The following is a 16,814-nucleotide window of genomic DNA, read 5'->3' as shown; positions in this document are numbered from 1 at the left end:
GCCTCCATTTCCGGGCCCGCCCGCTCGGCTTCCTTTTTTGAAATCTGCGCGGGCCCTGCTGTCAGTGGAGGGTGTGGAGCTCCTCGTTTTTCTCACTCTCATTCTACGGGCGCTGCTCGTGCGTGTATTTCATACATTGAGGTTCCTAATGCGGGCGAGCAGCCTTCAAATTGGCTGTGGGCCAATTTGATAGTTAAGGTAATTTTTTAAAGATACAACCCAAATTATGCTTATAATTTGGAGTTCAACATACGAATTTGTTATTTAGGATAAATCTTTAGAGTATTAACGAGACTTAGTTTGGGTGTGGTTTGGTTTTGACACAAGGTCCACCACCCAGCGGGGACTGACCTTCAAAGTATGCCGCCCTGGCTGGCTTTGAATACTGGATCAGGAACCTCCCAAGTGCTAGAATGGTTGTGAGCAAAAGTGGTGTCTTGTTGCCTAGGGCTCACCTCGGGGCTATAGAGAAAACAATTAAGCCCTGACTAGGGAGGTGGAGAGGGGATTCTCTCAAAGGGCCAGCTGCCGATCAGGAAGCTTGTTCTGAAGTGTTCTTTCTAGGCAGACTATGCACTTTATGTCTTTTGTTATCCAGTCTAGTGGCACTTTGTATTTTGTTTTTGTAGAGGGAGCAATGTGAGACACAGGCAACATAAATGTGGAGGTCTGAGTTATAAAGGTGGTCAAAGCTTTTGAGAAATTACATAGAGCAACCAGAAGTTGGTCTGGATCTTAAAACATAGGCTGAGATTCCCTCCTGAGGCATGAAGCCCTTAAAAATACCCACCTCTGAACAACAATATGAACTAACCAGTACCCCCAGAGCTCATGTCTCTAGCTGCATATGTAGCAGAAGATGGCCTAGTCGGCCATCATTGGGAAGAGAGGCCCCTTGGTCTTGTAAACTTTATATGCCTCAGTACAGGGGAACACCAGGGCCAAGAAGTGGGAGTGAGTGGGTAGGGGGGGGTGGTATGGGGGACTTTTGGGATAGCACTTGAAATGTAAATGAAGAAAATACCTAATTAAAAAAAATATATATATAATACCCACCTCTGACCAGACCATTGTAAGACCACGAAAAAATAAGGCCACGCAGGGACATTTCGTGATTCTCTCAGACAAAAGCAAGATCAGTGTCATTTGTGCAGCAACTGTCCCAGCACTTGGCCACAGTGAGAACTGCTTTACCCAGTACAGCTCTATTCCTGTGCTAGTCTCCCCTGGCTGTGGATAAGAGTCAGGAAGATGAGTCAGGATACAAAGACAGAAGAGGACTCTGGAGGGAAAGGGGTCCCCCTAGGACTGGCTTTGCGTTTCATGCTGGCTGAGAATTAAGAATTTTGACTCAATTGGACCATCAAGGTGGTTCAGTACACAGAGGATTAACAGGATTCCCATGCCCAGCCACAGAGAAATCACTGCACACTGAGGGATTAATAATGGAAATGGTTTTTAATGATAGTGTGTGTGTGTGTGTGTGTGTGTGTGTGTCTAATGCTCAGGGAGGAGGCCTTATAGAGAAGATGTTGTTAGCTTACATTTTAGGCTTATGCATTTCACATAAATCTTTCAGGCTCCAGCCCCAGGTTACACTTTGGAAAGTTTAAACAGACACAAGAGACGGCAGGTCTGGTCCCTTGCTTGGGCAAATGGGAGATTTACTCAGCAAAGATATTGCCTGAACTATTTAAGTACACTAGTGTTCCTTTTGTTCTTGTCCACCAGGCAGAATTACACGTTTCCTGTTGAGAGCACAGAGAACTTGAGGACAGACCAGGACTTAATGATGGTTGTGACCCTGTGCTACTCCCTTGAGCCACCCCTCGGAGGCATGTTCTTGATATGGGGATATGCCTAATGGCTAGTTGTAAGCCTTGTTATGGGACTAGAGCTTAACTGGAAATCAGTCTTGGTGACCAAGAATTAGCAGAAACGTTCTCAGTAATCCTAAACGTCTACTGTGGTACAGAGTTTTCTTCCACAGTTCCTCACAAGCCTCGTTAGGGCACTTCTCTCCCAGGCACGAGGCAGAGTTCCTTTAGCTAAATTCTACTCTGTGTACCTTGGTGTTTCCTAAGCCAGTTTATTATTAATACATCATAGCATCAATTTTATTACTTTGAGGTTCCTCTGAGTTCAATAACCACCCAAATGATGGAGCAGAAATGATCTGACTCCTGAAAGTTGCCCTTTGACCCCCACAATGTGCTGTGGCATGGGCACATGCTAAAGGCCAGTGAACTTTAATACTGTGAGTCTTTTGGCCAGCATTTTGCTCAATAACAAAACTAGGAAATGGCATTTAACGTGAAAATGGTGAAACTTCTGCAAGTCATGGGTCAGTCTCTTGTTAAGAGTCCCGTGACTCCTATTGATGAGTAAAGACCCACATCCCTTATCTCTCTTCATGTAATTCATGTAGTAAGAGAATGATTTTTCACACATTTGTGGTTTGTGTGTGTGTTCATGTGGGAGTACATATGTGTAGAGGTGAGCATGTACTTATGCGTGTTTATAGGTAGAGACCCAAAGTTGGCATCAGGTATATTTCTCAGCTGCTCTGCAGTTTATTTACTTGGTAAGCTCTTACTGAGCCCCAGACTCACTGACTCCAGCTACTCTAGCTGGACAGCTTGCTCTGAGGAGCCCTTCTCTTTGCCTCCAGAGTGCTGACATGACAGGTGGCTGCTGTGACAGCTTATCTTTTTACAAGAGTTCTGAGAATCAGAACTCTGGTCCTCATACTTGTATGATAAGCGATTTATCCATTGTGCCATCTCCCTGTGCCATCTCCCTGCATAAAGCTTATTTTTTAAACACTTGTGATTTCTCTACTTTAAGCATAAAAACAATACGTGTTTGTTGTAGTTGTTTTAGATGTCTTCCTCAAATTTCTAGCCAAGGCAAATCAGCCTTGCTTACTTCTTATTATGATTATATCCAGGTTCTATGATTTGTTACAAATGAAATTTATTCTGTTTTGTAGCTGTGAAGATTTTAAAAGGATACACTATTTAAATTGTGAAAGGTTGCCCCTGTATTTATGACGGAAATGTTAGTCCCTAAACTTTAACAATGATCAACTAAGTTGTCTAGGAAGTAACTAGCTGGGCTGGAGAGCTGAGTAGTTGGTAATTGCCGATCTGGATCCAGTCCCCAGCAGAAATGGAAAAGCCAAGTGCAGTGGTAGCACCTTAATCCAGAGCTGAGGGCGGAGCCAAGTCAGGAGGCGCGCTGGGGCTGGCTGTCTCTCACAGTGAGCTCCATCCAGGTTCACGAGAGACCTGGCAGAGACTGAGGAAGGAAGACACCTGACTGACCTTTGGACTCCACATGTGTACATGTAACCTTGCACATGCATGCCCCAGGCTCGTCCAACACACTCACACACACACTCACACACACACACACAGAGGGGACTTTGTAGACAGGAACTCTGTGTACATGTTTCTGTTTTAAAATGTCATGGGATTTCAAGAAGCATGTGGAGGCTTGAGAGTTAAGGAACTAAACTAAAAGGGAACTGACAACCTTACTGTTGAATATATGTCCAAAATCTCAGCCTGTTAACTACAGGGTTACAGAAAGGAAGGCATGGCATAAGGTTTAGAATAAGAGACAAAATATTAATTTCAGGTTTACATAGAATTCTAAAGGTATGCAAAATACCCCACAGGCTGAAACAGACTGAGAGAGTTAGTCCAGTTAGTCCTCACTGAATTCTTGTGAAAGCTTTGTTTGCCTGCTATTTGTATGACATCACTCCAGATGAAATTGCTTTTTAAAAAAAAATATTTTTGATATCAGATATGTGTTCTACGATCCAACACAAACGACATTCCTAGAGTAGCTGTTGTACAGGACCCCAGACCTTAGCAAACCGATGCCATAATGCAATTCAGGTTGTGAAACTCGGCACATCCTAGCACCAGTCAGAAGGGAAACAAAGACCTAATCCATCCAAGACTTAGTTCTGAGAAAGGCTCTAAATGCACTAACCTTGCTTTTGGCTTTTGTAGTTCTGCTTCTAGCTAAATGTCCTTACTAACTGAGGTTTGTCAACTCAAGATATGGTTTTGTTATTAAAAGCTCACTCTGAGAAACCTAAATGTTACACTGGGATCCCAAACACCCAGTATAATTGCCACTAATAAAGACTTTTCTTAACCCCATGCCAGAGTGGTCTTTTCTTGTGGATGGATACCCCACAGCAGTAACCATGCACAACATGAACGGGATTCCTACCATTTGCTCTAGAAATAATTTCTCTACTAAGAATCTTATTCAAACCCTGCAGCTGCTCCATATGTGCCCCATACAACAGTCCAGCCTAGGATTTCTGGATCACACTGAAACCTGCGACTGTGTTATTTACTGGGGGTGGGGGGTGGGGGGATGCTACTAGCGTGTGGTTCAACCTTAGCATATACCTTTTATCCAAGACCTTCCTTCTTAAATATTGTAAACAGGATTAAATAAAGTCAACCATAGGTCAAGAGGCAGAGCAAGCACCCAGTTGACAAGAAGTGAAATAGGATTATTAAGGGAAAAAAATCATGGAGAGTAAGAGGGAGTCAGAAGGATTGACAGAAACGCACAGAAAGTAGAAGGAGGGGAGGGGACATTTGGCTTGAAGGAAGAGCTTTTGAGACTGCATGAGAGGGCATTCATTCATTCTGGCACAGCTGAGGATGAAGGTCAGCTGGGTGCCTTCTCTGCCTTTCAGAGCTAGCAGGCTTTTACTCCAGCATCTGGCTCCCAAGTCTTCAGTGGTAAAATTAAATGATTGAGATTTTGTTAAAAAGCAAAAACAAACAAATGAACGAACAAAAACAGAAGGACACAAAGGCAGGACAGATAACACAAGGTCTAATCCTGTTGGAAATTTCCAGACAGGAAATAAATGAGATGTCCCAAGCAGATACCACCCCCCGCACCCCCACCCCCCCACCCTCCCCCACCCCCGCCCAGCAGCAGAGCCAACTCTATAGTTAGCTTTATTCCCCAAACTGAGTGGCCTCCAGGGAAAAAAAGGATCAGGGGCTGGTACATGGATCTTACTTTTTCTCCCTGATTTCGTGTTGTAAACCAGCCAAGCCTGAGATATATCTTCTGACCTCCCTTACCACCTCATCTTCCACGTTGGATAAGTAGGTTCAGCGGATGCATATATATTTTGCCCAGATTAGCAATAGTAAACCTGTAAATTGTAACCAGTGGCTCATTTTTAAACATCAGTTCATTCCTCCAGGATGGACTGCCAGGAGTTAAGTACAGCTCTTTATCCAATTTTGTAGAGCCAGCTAAAGAATGGACCCTAGAAAAGGAATGTACAGTGTGCACTGGCAGCTCTGATGAGGTCATTTTAAATCTTAAATTATATGCATATGTAAATCTGTTTATCTTAAAGACTGTAACAGTGGGGCTAGAGAGACATTACAGCAGTTCAGAGCGCTTGCTGCTCTTGCAGAAGACTAGAGTTTGGTTCCCAGGACCCATATTGAGCAGATTACAGATGCCTGTAATTCTAGCCCTCGTGATCCACTACCTGCTTCCCACCTCTGCAGGCACCTCCCCCACCACAGTTAAAACCAGTACCTAAATGCCTCTTGTTCAATTTACTCGGAATATTTTGACATTATTCCAAATCCTTCAGGTTTCTATCTTTTACACTAGGAGGGACGAAGACTGATTTGATTCACAACTTAATAATAAATTAGGACTTTCAGTTTCCAAGCAGTCACATAGGCTGCAGGATCATTTTATTGTTTACACTGGATAACATTAGCAGTGTCACTGTCAACTTACTGGACACTTATGGCAGAAAGCCATTTGGGAGCTAATGACTTTAAACAGGAAACCCCCATTAGAATGCTAATCAAAGGCCAATGTATATACAACATACTCCACTTTCATGACAGCTGTCATGCTGTAAAAATATTGTGGGGCTGGGTAGCCAGTCAGAATGGGGATCACGTGAACTTGGGTGACCTTGATTCTGACAGGCAGCACAGACTTCACTCCGACTTCATAGGTTTGATGTTAAAAGCTTAGATATGTTCCCAGTTGGTAAATTTGATAATAGATGTCTCTTCATCATCCCCATTACCGATCTTCATCTGTATTTGTTTCTAGAAAACAGTACACATTTTGGAACTTTAATGTTTTGAGAGATTTTACAAATGATTTACATGATTGACTATACATCTGAAAACTGATCTTTTGGACTGTTAAACTGCTGTGGTGGTTCGAGTAGGTATAGTCCCTATAGACTCATGTGTTTGAATGCTTGGCCCAAGGGGACTGGCACTATTAGGCATGGCGTTGTTGGAGGAAATGTATTACTTTGGGGGCAGGCTTTGAGGTCTCTCTCTTCTATGCTCAAGCTACAACAGTGAGGCACACAGTCTCCTTCTACTGCTTGTAGATCAAGACGTAGAACTCTCAGTTCCTTCTCCAGCACCATGTCTGCCTGCACGCTGCCTTGCTTCCTGCCATGATGATAATGGACTAAAACCTCTGAGACTGTGAGCCAGCCCCAGTTAATGTTTTCCTTTATAAGAGTTGCCTTGGTCATGGTGTCTTTTCCAGCAATGCAAACCCTAACTAAGACAATGTCCTTTAAAAACTCAGCATTTTCCATTAGATTATAGTTTTAAGTATGTGTTCTTTTTTTCTGAGGAATGTCTTTAGATTTACCATAAGGTGGGTTCAAGTACCCTGTGGGCAAGTCTGTGGAGACATTTTCTTGATTAGTGATTGCTGGGTGGAGTGGGGAAGGGGCAGGCGGGAGGTGGGGTGGGGAGAAGAGCCAATTGTGGATGGTGCCACCCTGGGCAGGTGGTCCTGGGTTATATAGAAAGCAGGCTGAGAAAACCACAGGGAGCAAGCCAGTAAGCAGTATAGTCTCTGCTTCAGTTCCTGCCTCCAGGTTCCTGCCTTGAGTACCTGACTTGACTTCTCTCAGCGATAGACGGTGACCTCAACCTTAGAGGGGTAAGCTTATAAATCCTTCCCTCCTAAGCTAGTTTTCGTTAGCATTTTATCACATCAACAGAAAGAAAACTAAGACACGAGTTATATATTTGGTAACATAGACATGCATATGATTATATATGTATATGTATAAAATTTCAAACTGACAAGCATAACCTAGCTTCCAAATAGTGGTCATTATTCTGCAAGAGTGAAACAGGCTGTCACAAAGACAACATAATCTATATTGATGCTATCTTGATTAAAAAATTAAAAACAAACATTGCAGAATTTTTTTTGTTTCTCTCTGTTTGGAGACTTGAAGTGCTGACGACCTCATAGCATGGCACATGGCCATGAATTTTAAAACCAAGGCCAGTTTTAAATCACTGCAAGCTATATCCTTAACTTGTCAAAAGAGACAGGATGATATATACATTTCAAGTTTTTTTTAAACATTTATTTATTATATATAAGTACACTGTAGCTATCTTCAGACACACCAGAAGAGGGCATCAGATCTCATTACAGATGGTTGTGAGCCACCATGTGGCTGCTAGGATTTGAACTCAGGACCTTGGGAAGAGCAGTCAGTGCTCTTAACCGCTGAGCCATCTCTCCAGCCTGATAGGTACATTTTTTAATAACAGTTGTATGGTGTGGTAATAGCTTTCCGCAGAGAACACCCTGGTTTCATGGAGAAACAAGAGAAAGGGAACAGACTTGAGCTGTAACTGGGGACATTTAGATGAGACATCAGGAATGGCGATGTGTATCTGCAAGACACGAGACAGCCTGGAGATTTCGAGAACAAGAATGTATGGGAGCCCCTTGCTCCTATCAGTGTTGGAAGTGGAAAGGATCATCCATGTCATATGCCCTTTGAAATCTGAGGTTCTGTCTGTCTACAAGTATGGAGAGCGTAGTTGTTCCTCAGAATCCAGAGTAAGGCAGAGAGAACAGTGTAGACTAGAACAAGGAAGCCCAGTGCTCCATCTTCAAGAGCCCATCCTACTGTGCCCTAGCAGAACCAACAGAAAGGTTTAGGATGTAGGGATCATCTATAGTTCAGTGCTTTTTCTCCATTAACGATAAGTATCTTCAGGCAAGCTTTCAAGTTTCATGGCGAGTGAGGTACTCTTTAAGTGTAAATATTAAAAGACATCATTGTTCATTCTTATATGGAAGAAGAATTATACAAATGAAATAATTAGAAAAGTACAACAGAGCACAGTCACGAACCCTCTGGTGAGGTAAAGCAACGGCAGGACTGGGTCTGTCTTAGAAGAGGAGGCATGTTTAAGGAGACGCTCCAGGGGAGGGATTTGAACAGTTATGGAGGGTTGAGAAACACCAAGGAGGGAGGTTTATGACTAGTGGAGAGTGTATTGCGTGGAGAAGCTGACCTCAGTCTACATGTGTGAGCGAACAGGGAGGTGATAAAGTGAATAACTAGTGGTGTGTGGTCTCAGAATTCTTTGAAACTCAGCCAGGGATGTCTGGATTTGAGGATGAAGGGGGAAAGAGCCATGTGTGCTTTGGGGTAGGGTGGGGTATATTGAAAATCCCATTATAGATCTGTTTGGCAGCAGTCCCCATAAGGAAGTTCAGGTATTTCATAAAGGTTTGGTATATAATAAAAGATCAGCCTCTCCTTCCAGTTTTATGTATCAAAATGTGGTGGTTGATCTAGTGTTCTTAAATTGCTACTCTGGTATTTTAGAGAATGCTTAAGAAAAGATGGCTAGGTAAAATAAAACAGGCTAGCCTCCTCCTCACACAGCTGTGCTGACCTGGAACCATCACCAGATGGCCATGTTGACCTTGGTCTTCACGATTAAAACCTTTCCTCAGCTTTGGTCTTGTTTGGTGTTTTCACTGAAGCATGACAGCTGCAGCCAGAAATGCTGGCAACCCAGACTTCTTAGCTGTGGAATCATTTGTGGCTTTGTTTCAAGCACCCAGTATTATGCTTATAATAGGCCCATGAGCCATTGGAAAGGGACTTGGGAGGAGCACGGGGTGTTGTCTCCATGCACCAGGGCAGCTGGTCTGGCAGAACCCAAAAACCACTCCTCTCTTTCTCTCTAGGCTGCTGTGTCTTTAGGTTTCACTTTAAAAGAGGGATTAAGCTGGATAAACGTAAAACAAATTCACATAAAAGGACCTTTATTTGTACATAAGCTAGAGGCTAGCCTGACATTCTAGGGTAATTTAGATCTCCGTGGCAGCTGAGCAGGAAAATTTAGTTGCCTGAAGACAAAATTAAGTCTTTGGGGACTAAACCAGTTCTGCAAGTTGAGCACATTTGGACCAATCACACGGTTTAGCCCTGGAGAAGGAGGGCTGCTCAGTAAGCACCATGTGCAGTGCTTAGACTTGGAGGGCCTGGTGCCTATGGAACTTGGAGGGCCTGGTGCCTATGGAACTTGGAGGGCCTGGTGCCTATCCCTGGAGTACGAATTTCATTAGTTTCAACATCAAAGGAAGTTGTGAGGACATTTGTCCACACAAATAGAGTGCTGGAGCAGTCTTAGTCCCATCCTAAGAGGAGTTTTCATGCTCAGTGTGGCTGCAGTAGCAGGAGGGTGCGTGCCTCTTCCTTGAAATAAGAGCATAAAATAGAAGTCTTTCTTTATGTTCTCCCCATGTTGTCTCAGAGCATATGCTCATACTTGACCTAACCTCAGCAGATGGAACTGTCTTTGACTTGAATGAAGCAGATTTTGTCCTGGGGAAAGCCAGTAAAGCCAACTGTTCCCAAACTGGGAAATAGAAGCAAGTTCCTGAAATGCTTGGTTCTTTGAGTACTAATGAGTGATTTTCAGGTAGCAGGCATTGCTTATGGCACTGATCTCACTGGGAGAACAGAAAGTGAATCAAACACACTTCTTCAAGAAATATGGGGATTGGTGACCATAGCAAATGGACAAATCATGAACTCAGTGCCTGGGACTGGAGATGTGTGAAAAGTCAAGAAATAGATTTTGAGTTCAGTTCCAAGCGTGCACATAGCAGCTCAGTACATCTGTAACTCCAGTTCCAAGGGATCCAGCACCTTCTTCTGGTTTCTAGGGGTACCTGGCAGCCTTGTGTGCAGCACATATACTGGCCCTGCCTAGGTCCTGCCACATGGCCTATTAACTCTCAGTCTCTAGTCTTAGCTCCTCCTTTCTCCATGTCCAGCTGTTGACTCCTGATGCCTGAGATTCCTTCCTAGAGTCCCTATCTCTGCCGGATGTCCTACATCTTCTCTCATGCCCCAGCTATTGGCTGTTTAGCTCTTTATTTAACCTATCAGAAGGTGATGGAGAACAATGTGTACAAAATATGGAGGCAGGAGACGCTTTATAAAAATACCAAATGAAGTCTGGCCGGTCATCAGATCTCTGCCAGTACAGAAACCAGCCTTTGGATCAAAAACAGTCTTTACACAGGGCACAGAAAGATTATCCCAATATAATTAATGTGTGTGTGTATAATACATATGTATATGTATGTATGTATATATAAATGTATGTTAATATCTAAAATGTTAACATAAGGGAAGGCAAAATCTTCATGGACTCCAATGAGTCCAGACCCTTTTCTGCTAACAGCTTGAGTGTCCTGCCTGATGCTTGTCAGATTAAGGCATTTGAGAAAACAGAAATGGGAGCATCTTCCAACTTTTTCCTATGAAACGCTAATGAAAGAATTCTCGCCTTCTAAAGTGAGTTCCAAGACTGTCCTCAGAGAGGTATTCCTCCACTATCCACATCGATAAGAAGGGAATGTCCCCATTTCAGAAGACACAGACCCAAAGACCTGCCAAGACACCGGGCAATGCTCTCAATGAAGATCAAACTAAGAGTTCTTTATTTTCTCTAAGTCAAGAGCAGGTTCATGCCAGAAATAACTTTTGACCTTAAATCTAAAGAGGAGAGGACTTATAAAGCCCCCCAAAAGTTCTGCTTCAGTTGACTAAAACAATCTGTCCTGTGTTGTAAAACAGTGGGTTTCCCTAAGCAGCAGGTACGGCTGCATGAAGATGTTCTCTCAGCCAGATGTGGTCAGCAGGGTGGGCACACAGTTGTATTAGCTAAAGCTAGGACAAAAGGAGTTACTTTGGACAGTTTACAAAGAGAAGTCTGAGCAGCAGGGCGTGCTGTGCTCCACTCAGGTGATTGCCATCAGTTCCTATCCTGTTGCCTCCAACCAAACTTCTGCCTGGCTGTCCATGAAAACAGTTTTGGTGTCCAACATGAATCCAGGCATAGCTCCCTACTTAGCTGCTGTTTAAGTTAGGGTTTTACTGCTGTGAACAGACACCATGACCAAGGCAAATTCTTATGAGGACAACATTTAACTGGGGCTGGCCTACAGGTTCAGAGGTCCAGTCCATTATCATCAAGGCAGGAGCACGGCAACATCCAGGCAGGCATGGTGCAGGCATAGTTTCGGGAGTTCTCCATCTTCTTCTGAAGGCTGCTAGTGGAAGACTGGATTCCAGGCAGCTAGGGAAAGGGCCTTAAAGCCCACACCCACAGCGACACATCAACTCCAACAAGGCCACACCCAATCCAACAGGGCCATACCCTCTAATAGTGCCACTCCCTGGGCTGAGCATATACAAACCATCATGGCTGCCTCCACCACCTCACTTCTTACCCAGACTTCCCACATCCTCCTCCAGAGTCTATCCTGGTGAGTAACTGTGAAGAGCTTTTCTGAAACCCAGAAGATTTAGCCTGGGTCTCACAACTAGTGCACCAGCGTAGGCTGGCCTCCCTGCCTTAACTGCAAAGTTGTAGCAGGACAGCTGTACTCTGAAGATGCCATATTGCCCTGGCTTTTGGTTACTTACACTGGTCTTTAGCTATCTGGTTGTCCCTGGATGTTCTTGCTGTGGCAAGGATTGGGGAGGTAGGCCTATCCTAGATGTTCCTGGTGCAGTAAGTCTCTAATGGACAGCTCTTGGATGGACAGTGGAATTCAGGAAACAGTGCAAGTCTCTCAGTGCCTGTGTGTGGCCCAGAGGACTTGGCAGGCAGGGAATTGGGTGGAGGGAAGGGATCTGACCTGTGTGTCTCTAGTTCTGCAGGTCAGGTGAAGACAGGCTGAGAGGTAAGTAGACACTAGAGTTCTGGGGCAGGGGGTGGGGTGTGGGGGGGACAACACACAGCTCAGAGCAGCTGAGTATGCCCCCTGAGAACTTGGCAAACAGGGGAATGAGTTCCATCCTTGTTTTAAATAAATATTTCACATAACTAACTCAAAGAAGTTTTATGATGCCAAGCTGTTGGAAACATTTTACAAAACCAATTGATTAGGAAGTTTAAGTACTATGCAGAGGAATTTTCATGCAGTTAATGGGGCACTTGGACCCTGTCTGTACCTCAGCCTCAGTCACCCTTGTCTGCCTTGTGTAGTCTGTTTGGCATCAAGGTTGTTTCAGTCACGCTCACTTCAGTAGTATGGAAGTCTAAAAGATAAAGATGTATTTGATGTCTTTTCATGTGTGTGTGTGTGTGTGTGTGTGTGTGTGTGGACATGTATGTGGGGACATGTGAGTGTGCCTTTGCATGTGCAGGTCAGAGAGCAGTGTGGGGGATTAGACTCTCCTTTTGTCCTGTTTGAGTCAGGGTCTCTGTCAGTTCCCCCTTCCATCTGTCAGGCTAACAGCCCACCAAGTTCTAGAGGTTCCGTTGTTTCCTCTTGTCTCCCTGAAGAAGCATTGAGATTACAGATGTGCACCACTGTGTCTAGCATCCCTGTGGATTTTAGGGATCCCAACTCAGGAGTCAGGCTCATGCAGTCATAGTGTGATCTACTAAGCCAACTCCCCAGCCCAAGAGACAGATTTAAAAATAACCCCCAAATCTATAATTCTGTTATCACATCGAGTACAATTAAAATGAATTCTATAGTTTTATCTATTACTTAGTTTGTGCTCAACTACTCTAATTTTTCTCATATATAGGAATTTTTATAAGTCTGCTTAATTCAAAGATTAGGATCAGTATGCCATGTTTGGTACATAAAAGTTCCCCTTTCTATCTCTTTCATATCCCTTGTTGACTGTATCCTCATGGAGGTAGTTTGAATAAGTTTAGCCCCCATAGATTCATGTGTTTGAATGCTTGGTCACATGGAGTGGCACTATTAGGAGGTGCAGCCTTATTACAGTAGGTGTGGCCTTGTTGGAGAAAGTGTGTCATTGTATAGGAGGAATTTGAGGTCTCCTGTGCTCAAGCTCTGCCCGGTGTGGAATCAGAGCCTTCTCCTGGCACCTGCTGAAGTCAGTCTTCTTCCACTGCCTTCTGAAGAAGATGTAGAATTCTAGGCTCCTCCAAAACTAAATCTGTCTGCAAGATGCCATGCTTCATACCATGATGATAATGGACTAACCCTCTAAAACTGTAAGCCAACCTCAATTAAATGTTTTCCTTTATAAGAGTTGCCTTAGTCATGGTGTCTCTTCACAGTAATGAAACCCTAAGACACTCATCAACACCATTAGTCCAATAGCTCACTGCTCTCTTTACTAAGAACACCCATTGAGCATCCAGAAGAAGAGCTGGCCTTTGATTCAAAGGCAGAGGTAAGCAGATTTCTATGAGTTTGAGACGGGCCTGATCTACAGAGCAACTTCTAGGACAGCCAGGTCTACACAGAAAAAGTCTGCTTTGAATCTATCCTCCCTAAAAAGTAAAGTGGTCAGAGCATTTTTCAGGTCCTTGTGCATTTCCTAATGTGCTGCACCTGGTCCTGGTAGCTGTATTCTTTTCACACCCAGTGAGAAGCTTCCCCTTGGATCAGTACCTAGAAGTGGAACTCCCTCAGATGTAGGTCATGTGGCCAACTGGATTCCGTGCTAAATTGTTTTCCAGAGCGGTTATAGAAGTTTTCACTCCAACAACATACATTGTTATAATTTTTACTTTTGTGTGTAGGTGTGCAAAATGTATACTAGAGAAGACATCAGATCTCTGGAGCTGACATCTTCTCTAAGAACAACAAGAGTTCATAACTAAGCAATGTTTCCTGCACCACAACCAGCCATCTTAAATTGATCTCTCTCCCATATGTCAGCCACATTCTCTGTTGCCAATCCAAACAATGATTACTTAACGGTTAGCATCTTTTGGGAGAGCAGAGCAAAGTCTCCAAGGGAGAAGATAGAGAGTGAGTAGAAAGAAAGGACAATAAAATGCAGTTGTCTCTCAGCCTAGAATCATCAACTCCACCCCAGCTCCCTTTCCCTGTGCATATGGTGGGGGAGGGGCTGGCGATCAACCTTTAAAGACCAATTTGATGAGAACTTCACCAAGTCTCCCTTAATGACTTCAGCAAAGTTGACAGCTTCCCTCCCCCATTACTGGTGCCTTGCTCAGAACAAAAGTGCAGACTTCATTGAGTCCCTCTAATTATTTGTTTTCCATCCCTTCAGTCATGAAGCTGTGAGCCATTTGGGGATAGTCACACTCTTTTCTTCTGTGTTTTCCCATGTCCAAACAAGACATGACCAACATCAGTGCTGATTGAGTGAATGTCATTGAAAGCATCTATACATTTCAAGGTATCTTCCATACAGAGAGAACCTACATACTACAGCAGTCTATTGGGAATTTTTCTCCTAACCACGGGCAGACACAAGGTTTTGATTAGTTGATATGACACTCAGTCATAAATTCTATAATCTATGTCTAGAAATGCTTACATGTAGGGTTGTATATAATAAGCAGGGGAGCAAGGCGTTCACCTGCATCAAGCTATAAGTCAAACCATTGTGGTCAAGTCATTACACCTGTAATGCTTTCTGTCATGTTTAATTACAACCGGAGCTCCCCTCAGGTTAAGTGGAGCCAGCTGCCTGTTTTGTTACTGAACCTTCTGGAACACAGCTGGCCAGTGTGTTTACCTACTTCTATGGCTGCTTTCATTCTGCTATAGTGAACTTTAGTAATTGTCACACAAAAGATTGTGCAGTGAGCAAAGCCTACACCATAATCTAAGCCCTCAGAAAATTTGCTAACTTCTTTCTAAGTTGATACATTAAAATTACAGAAGGAAAAATGATTTTGTGTCTTATGTCAGATGAATAGCATAGCCCTTTGATTTAAGCTATTAATGTTATTATCAATTTTTTAACCTCGAAATGCATTTTTCGACCTTGCCTATTTTTAGTTGGTTAAGTAAGTTAATACCAGGATTGTTCAGTACTCCTGGATGCCCCTGTCATATACATAGCCCTTTTAAAATTATAGATGAAGATTCATTTCTGTTGAATTCTATTAAATTGCTTGTTAAGTAAGAGTTAATATCTACATTAAATCTGTGGCCAGTGTATAAATTATACACAGAGAAGAGTGTAGTCTCCATACTAGGTGGGGTGGTGTCTCACGGTAGACCTACACATGCACAGGGCAGCTCGATCCATGCTTCCCCATATGCATCTCTGACTTTACTGAACAAGGCCTAGAAGCTGATCGGGTGAGACAGTTCCCTGCCAGCTGTGCACTTGTGCAGAGCACAGAAGCATTGCTTGGTTTGGAAAAGATCTAGAATAAATGATCACTAATACTTTGGCTCCTACAATGGCTGTTTCACATGTTAGACTGTGATGAACTTACATGTGGGACACGAAGCTCAGTGCTCTAAGAAGACCACCAGAGTACAGGCTTTGGCTTGTGTCTCCATATCCCAAAACAGCTCCCAGAATGCAATAGTCTTAGAATGCTTGTTGGGTAACTGTGGTGGTTTGAATAGGAATGGCATCCATAGCCTCATATATTTGAATGCTTGGTCATTGCCAGCCTGGTCTACAGAGTGAGTTCCAGGACATCCAAAGCTACACAGAGAAACCCTGTCTCAAAAAACAAACAAACAAACAAACAAACAAACAAAAAGTGGTGCTACTTGACAGGGATTAGGAGTGGAGTAGGTGTGGCTTTGTTGAAGGAAGTATGTCACTGGGAGTGGGCCTTGCAGTTTCAGAAGCCTCAGCCAGGACCAGTGGTTCTTTGTCTCTCTCTTCCTACTGCCTGTGGACCCAGAGGTAAAACTTTCAGCTCCTTCTCTCATACCATGTTTGTCATGCCTGCCACCATGCTTCCTACCATGTAAATCAGCCCCAATTAAATGCTTTCCTTTTGAAGAATTGCAGTCATCATGGTGCCTCTTCACAGCAATAAGACACTGACTAAGACAGTAAGCTTATTATGTAAATTTCTTCACAGGTATGGAGGCTCATGAAGACAGGATTCTGAAAGTCAAAGAAAGTTTTAAGTGCTGTGGATATTAAAGGAGTGGCAAAGTATTACTTGGCCATTTAAAAAAACTGTTTGTGAACACATATTTAAGGTAACAGGTGTATATAACATAGAGTGTGGTGGTTGGAATATGCTTGGTCCATGGAAGTGACACTATTAAGAGGCCTGGCCTTGTTGGGATAGGTGTGGCCTTGTTGGAGGCAATGTGTCACTGTATAGTTGTTTCTTGAGGTCTTCTAGTACTCAAGCTTCACCCAGTGTGGAGAGAGTCTCCTTCTAGTTGCCTTGGGATCAAAATGTAGAGTTCTTGACTCCTCTATCACCGTGTCTGCCTTCAGGCTGCCATGCTTCCTGACATGATGATAGTGGACTGAACCTCTGAAACTATAAGCCAGTCCCAAGTAAATGCTGTCCTTTGTAAGAGTCCATTGGTTATGGTGTTTCTTCACAGCAATAAAACCCTAACTAAGGCATATAGTTTGAAAATAGTATACAACACCTGAAGGGACAAGACTTCACTTCTGTATAAGATCTAGAAAATGGCTAGAACCTGCCACTCTCTCTGACAGTGAGAGCAGG

General features: G+C 43.5%; 1 long non-coding RNA gene across 1 annotated transcript; it reads left to right on the top strand.

Annotated features, from left to right (window-relative positions):
* Window positions 1-4: 4 nt before the first annotated feature.
* Window positions 5-4,178, top strand: Gm41173. Its single transcript, XR_874686.3, has 2 exons — window positions 5-198; window positions 1,732-4,178. It is a non-coding gene; the product is annotated as a predicted gene, 41173 (long non-coding RNA).
* Window positions 4,179-16,814: the final 12,636 nt, after the last annotated feature.

This window comes from Mus musculus, chromosome 14 (assembly GCF_000001635.26).
Source record: "Mus musculus strain C57BL/6J chromosome 14, GRCm38.p6 C57BL/6J".
NCBI classification, from domain to species: Eukaryota; Metazoa; Chordata; class Mammalia; order Rodentia; family Muridae; genus Mus; species Mus musculus.
Note: the sequence above shows the minus strand (reverse complement) of the source record. Positions and strands in the feature narration are given on the sequence as shown.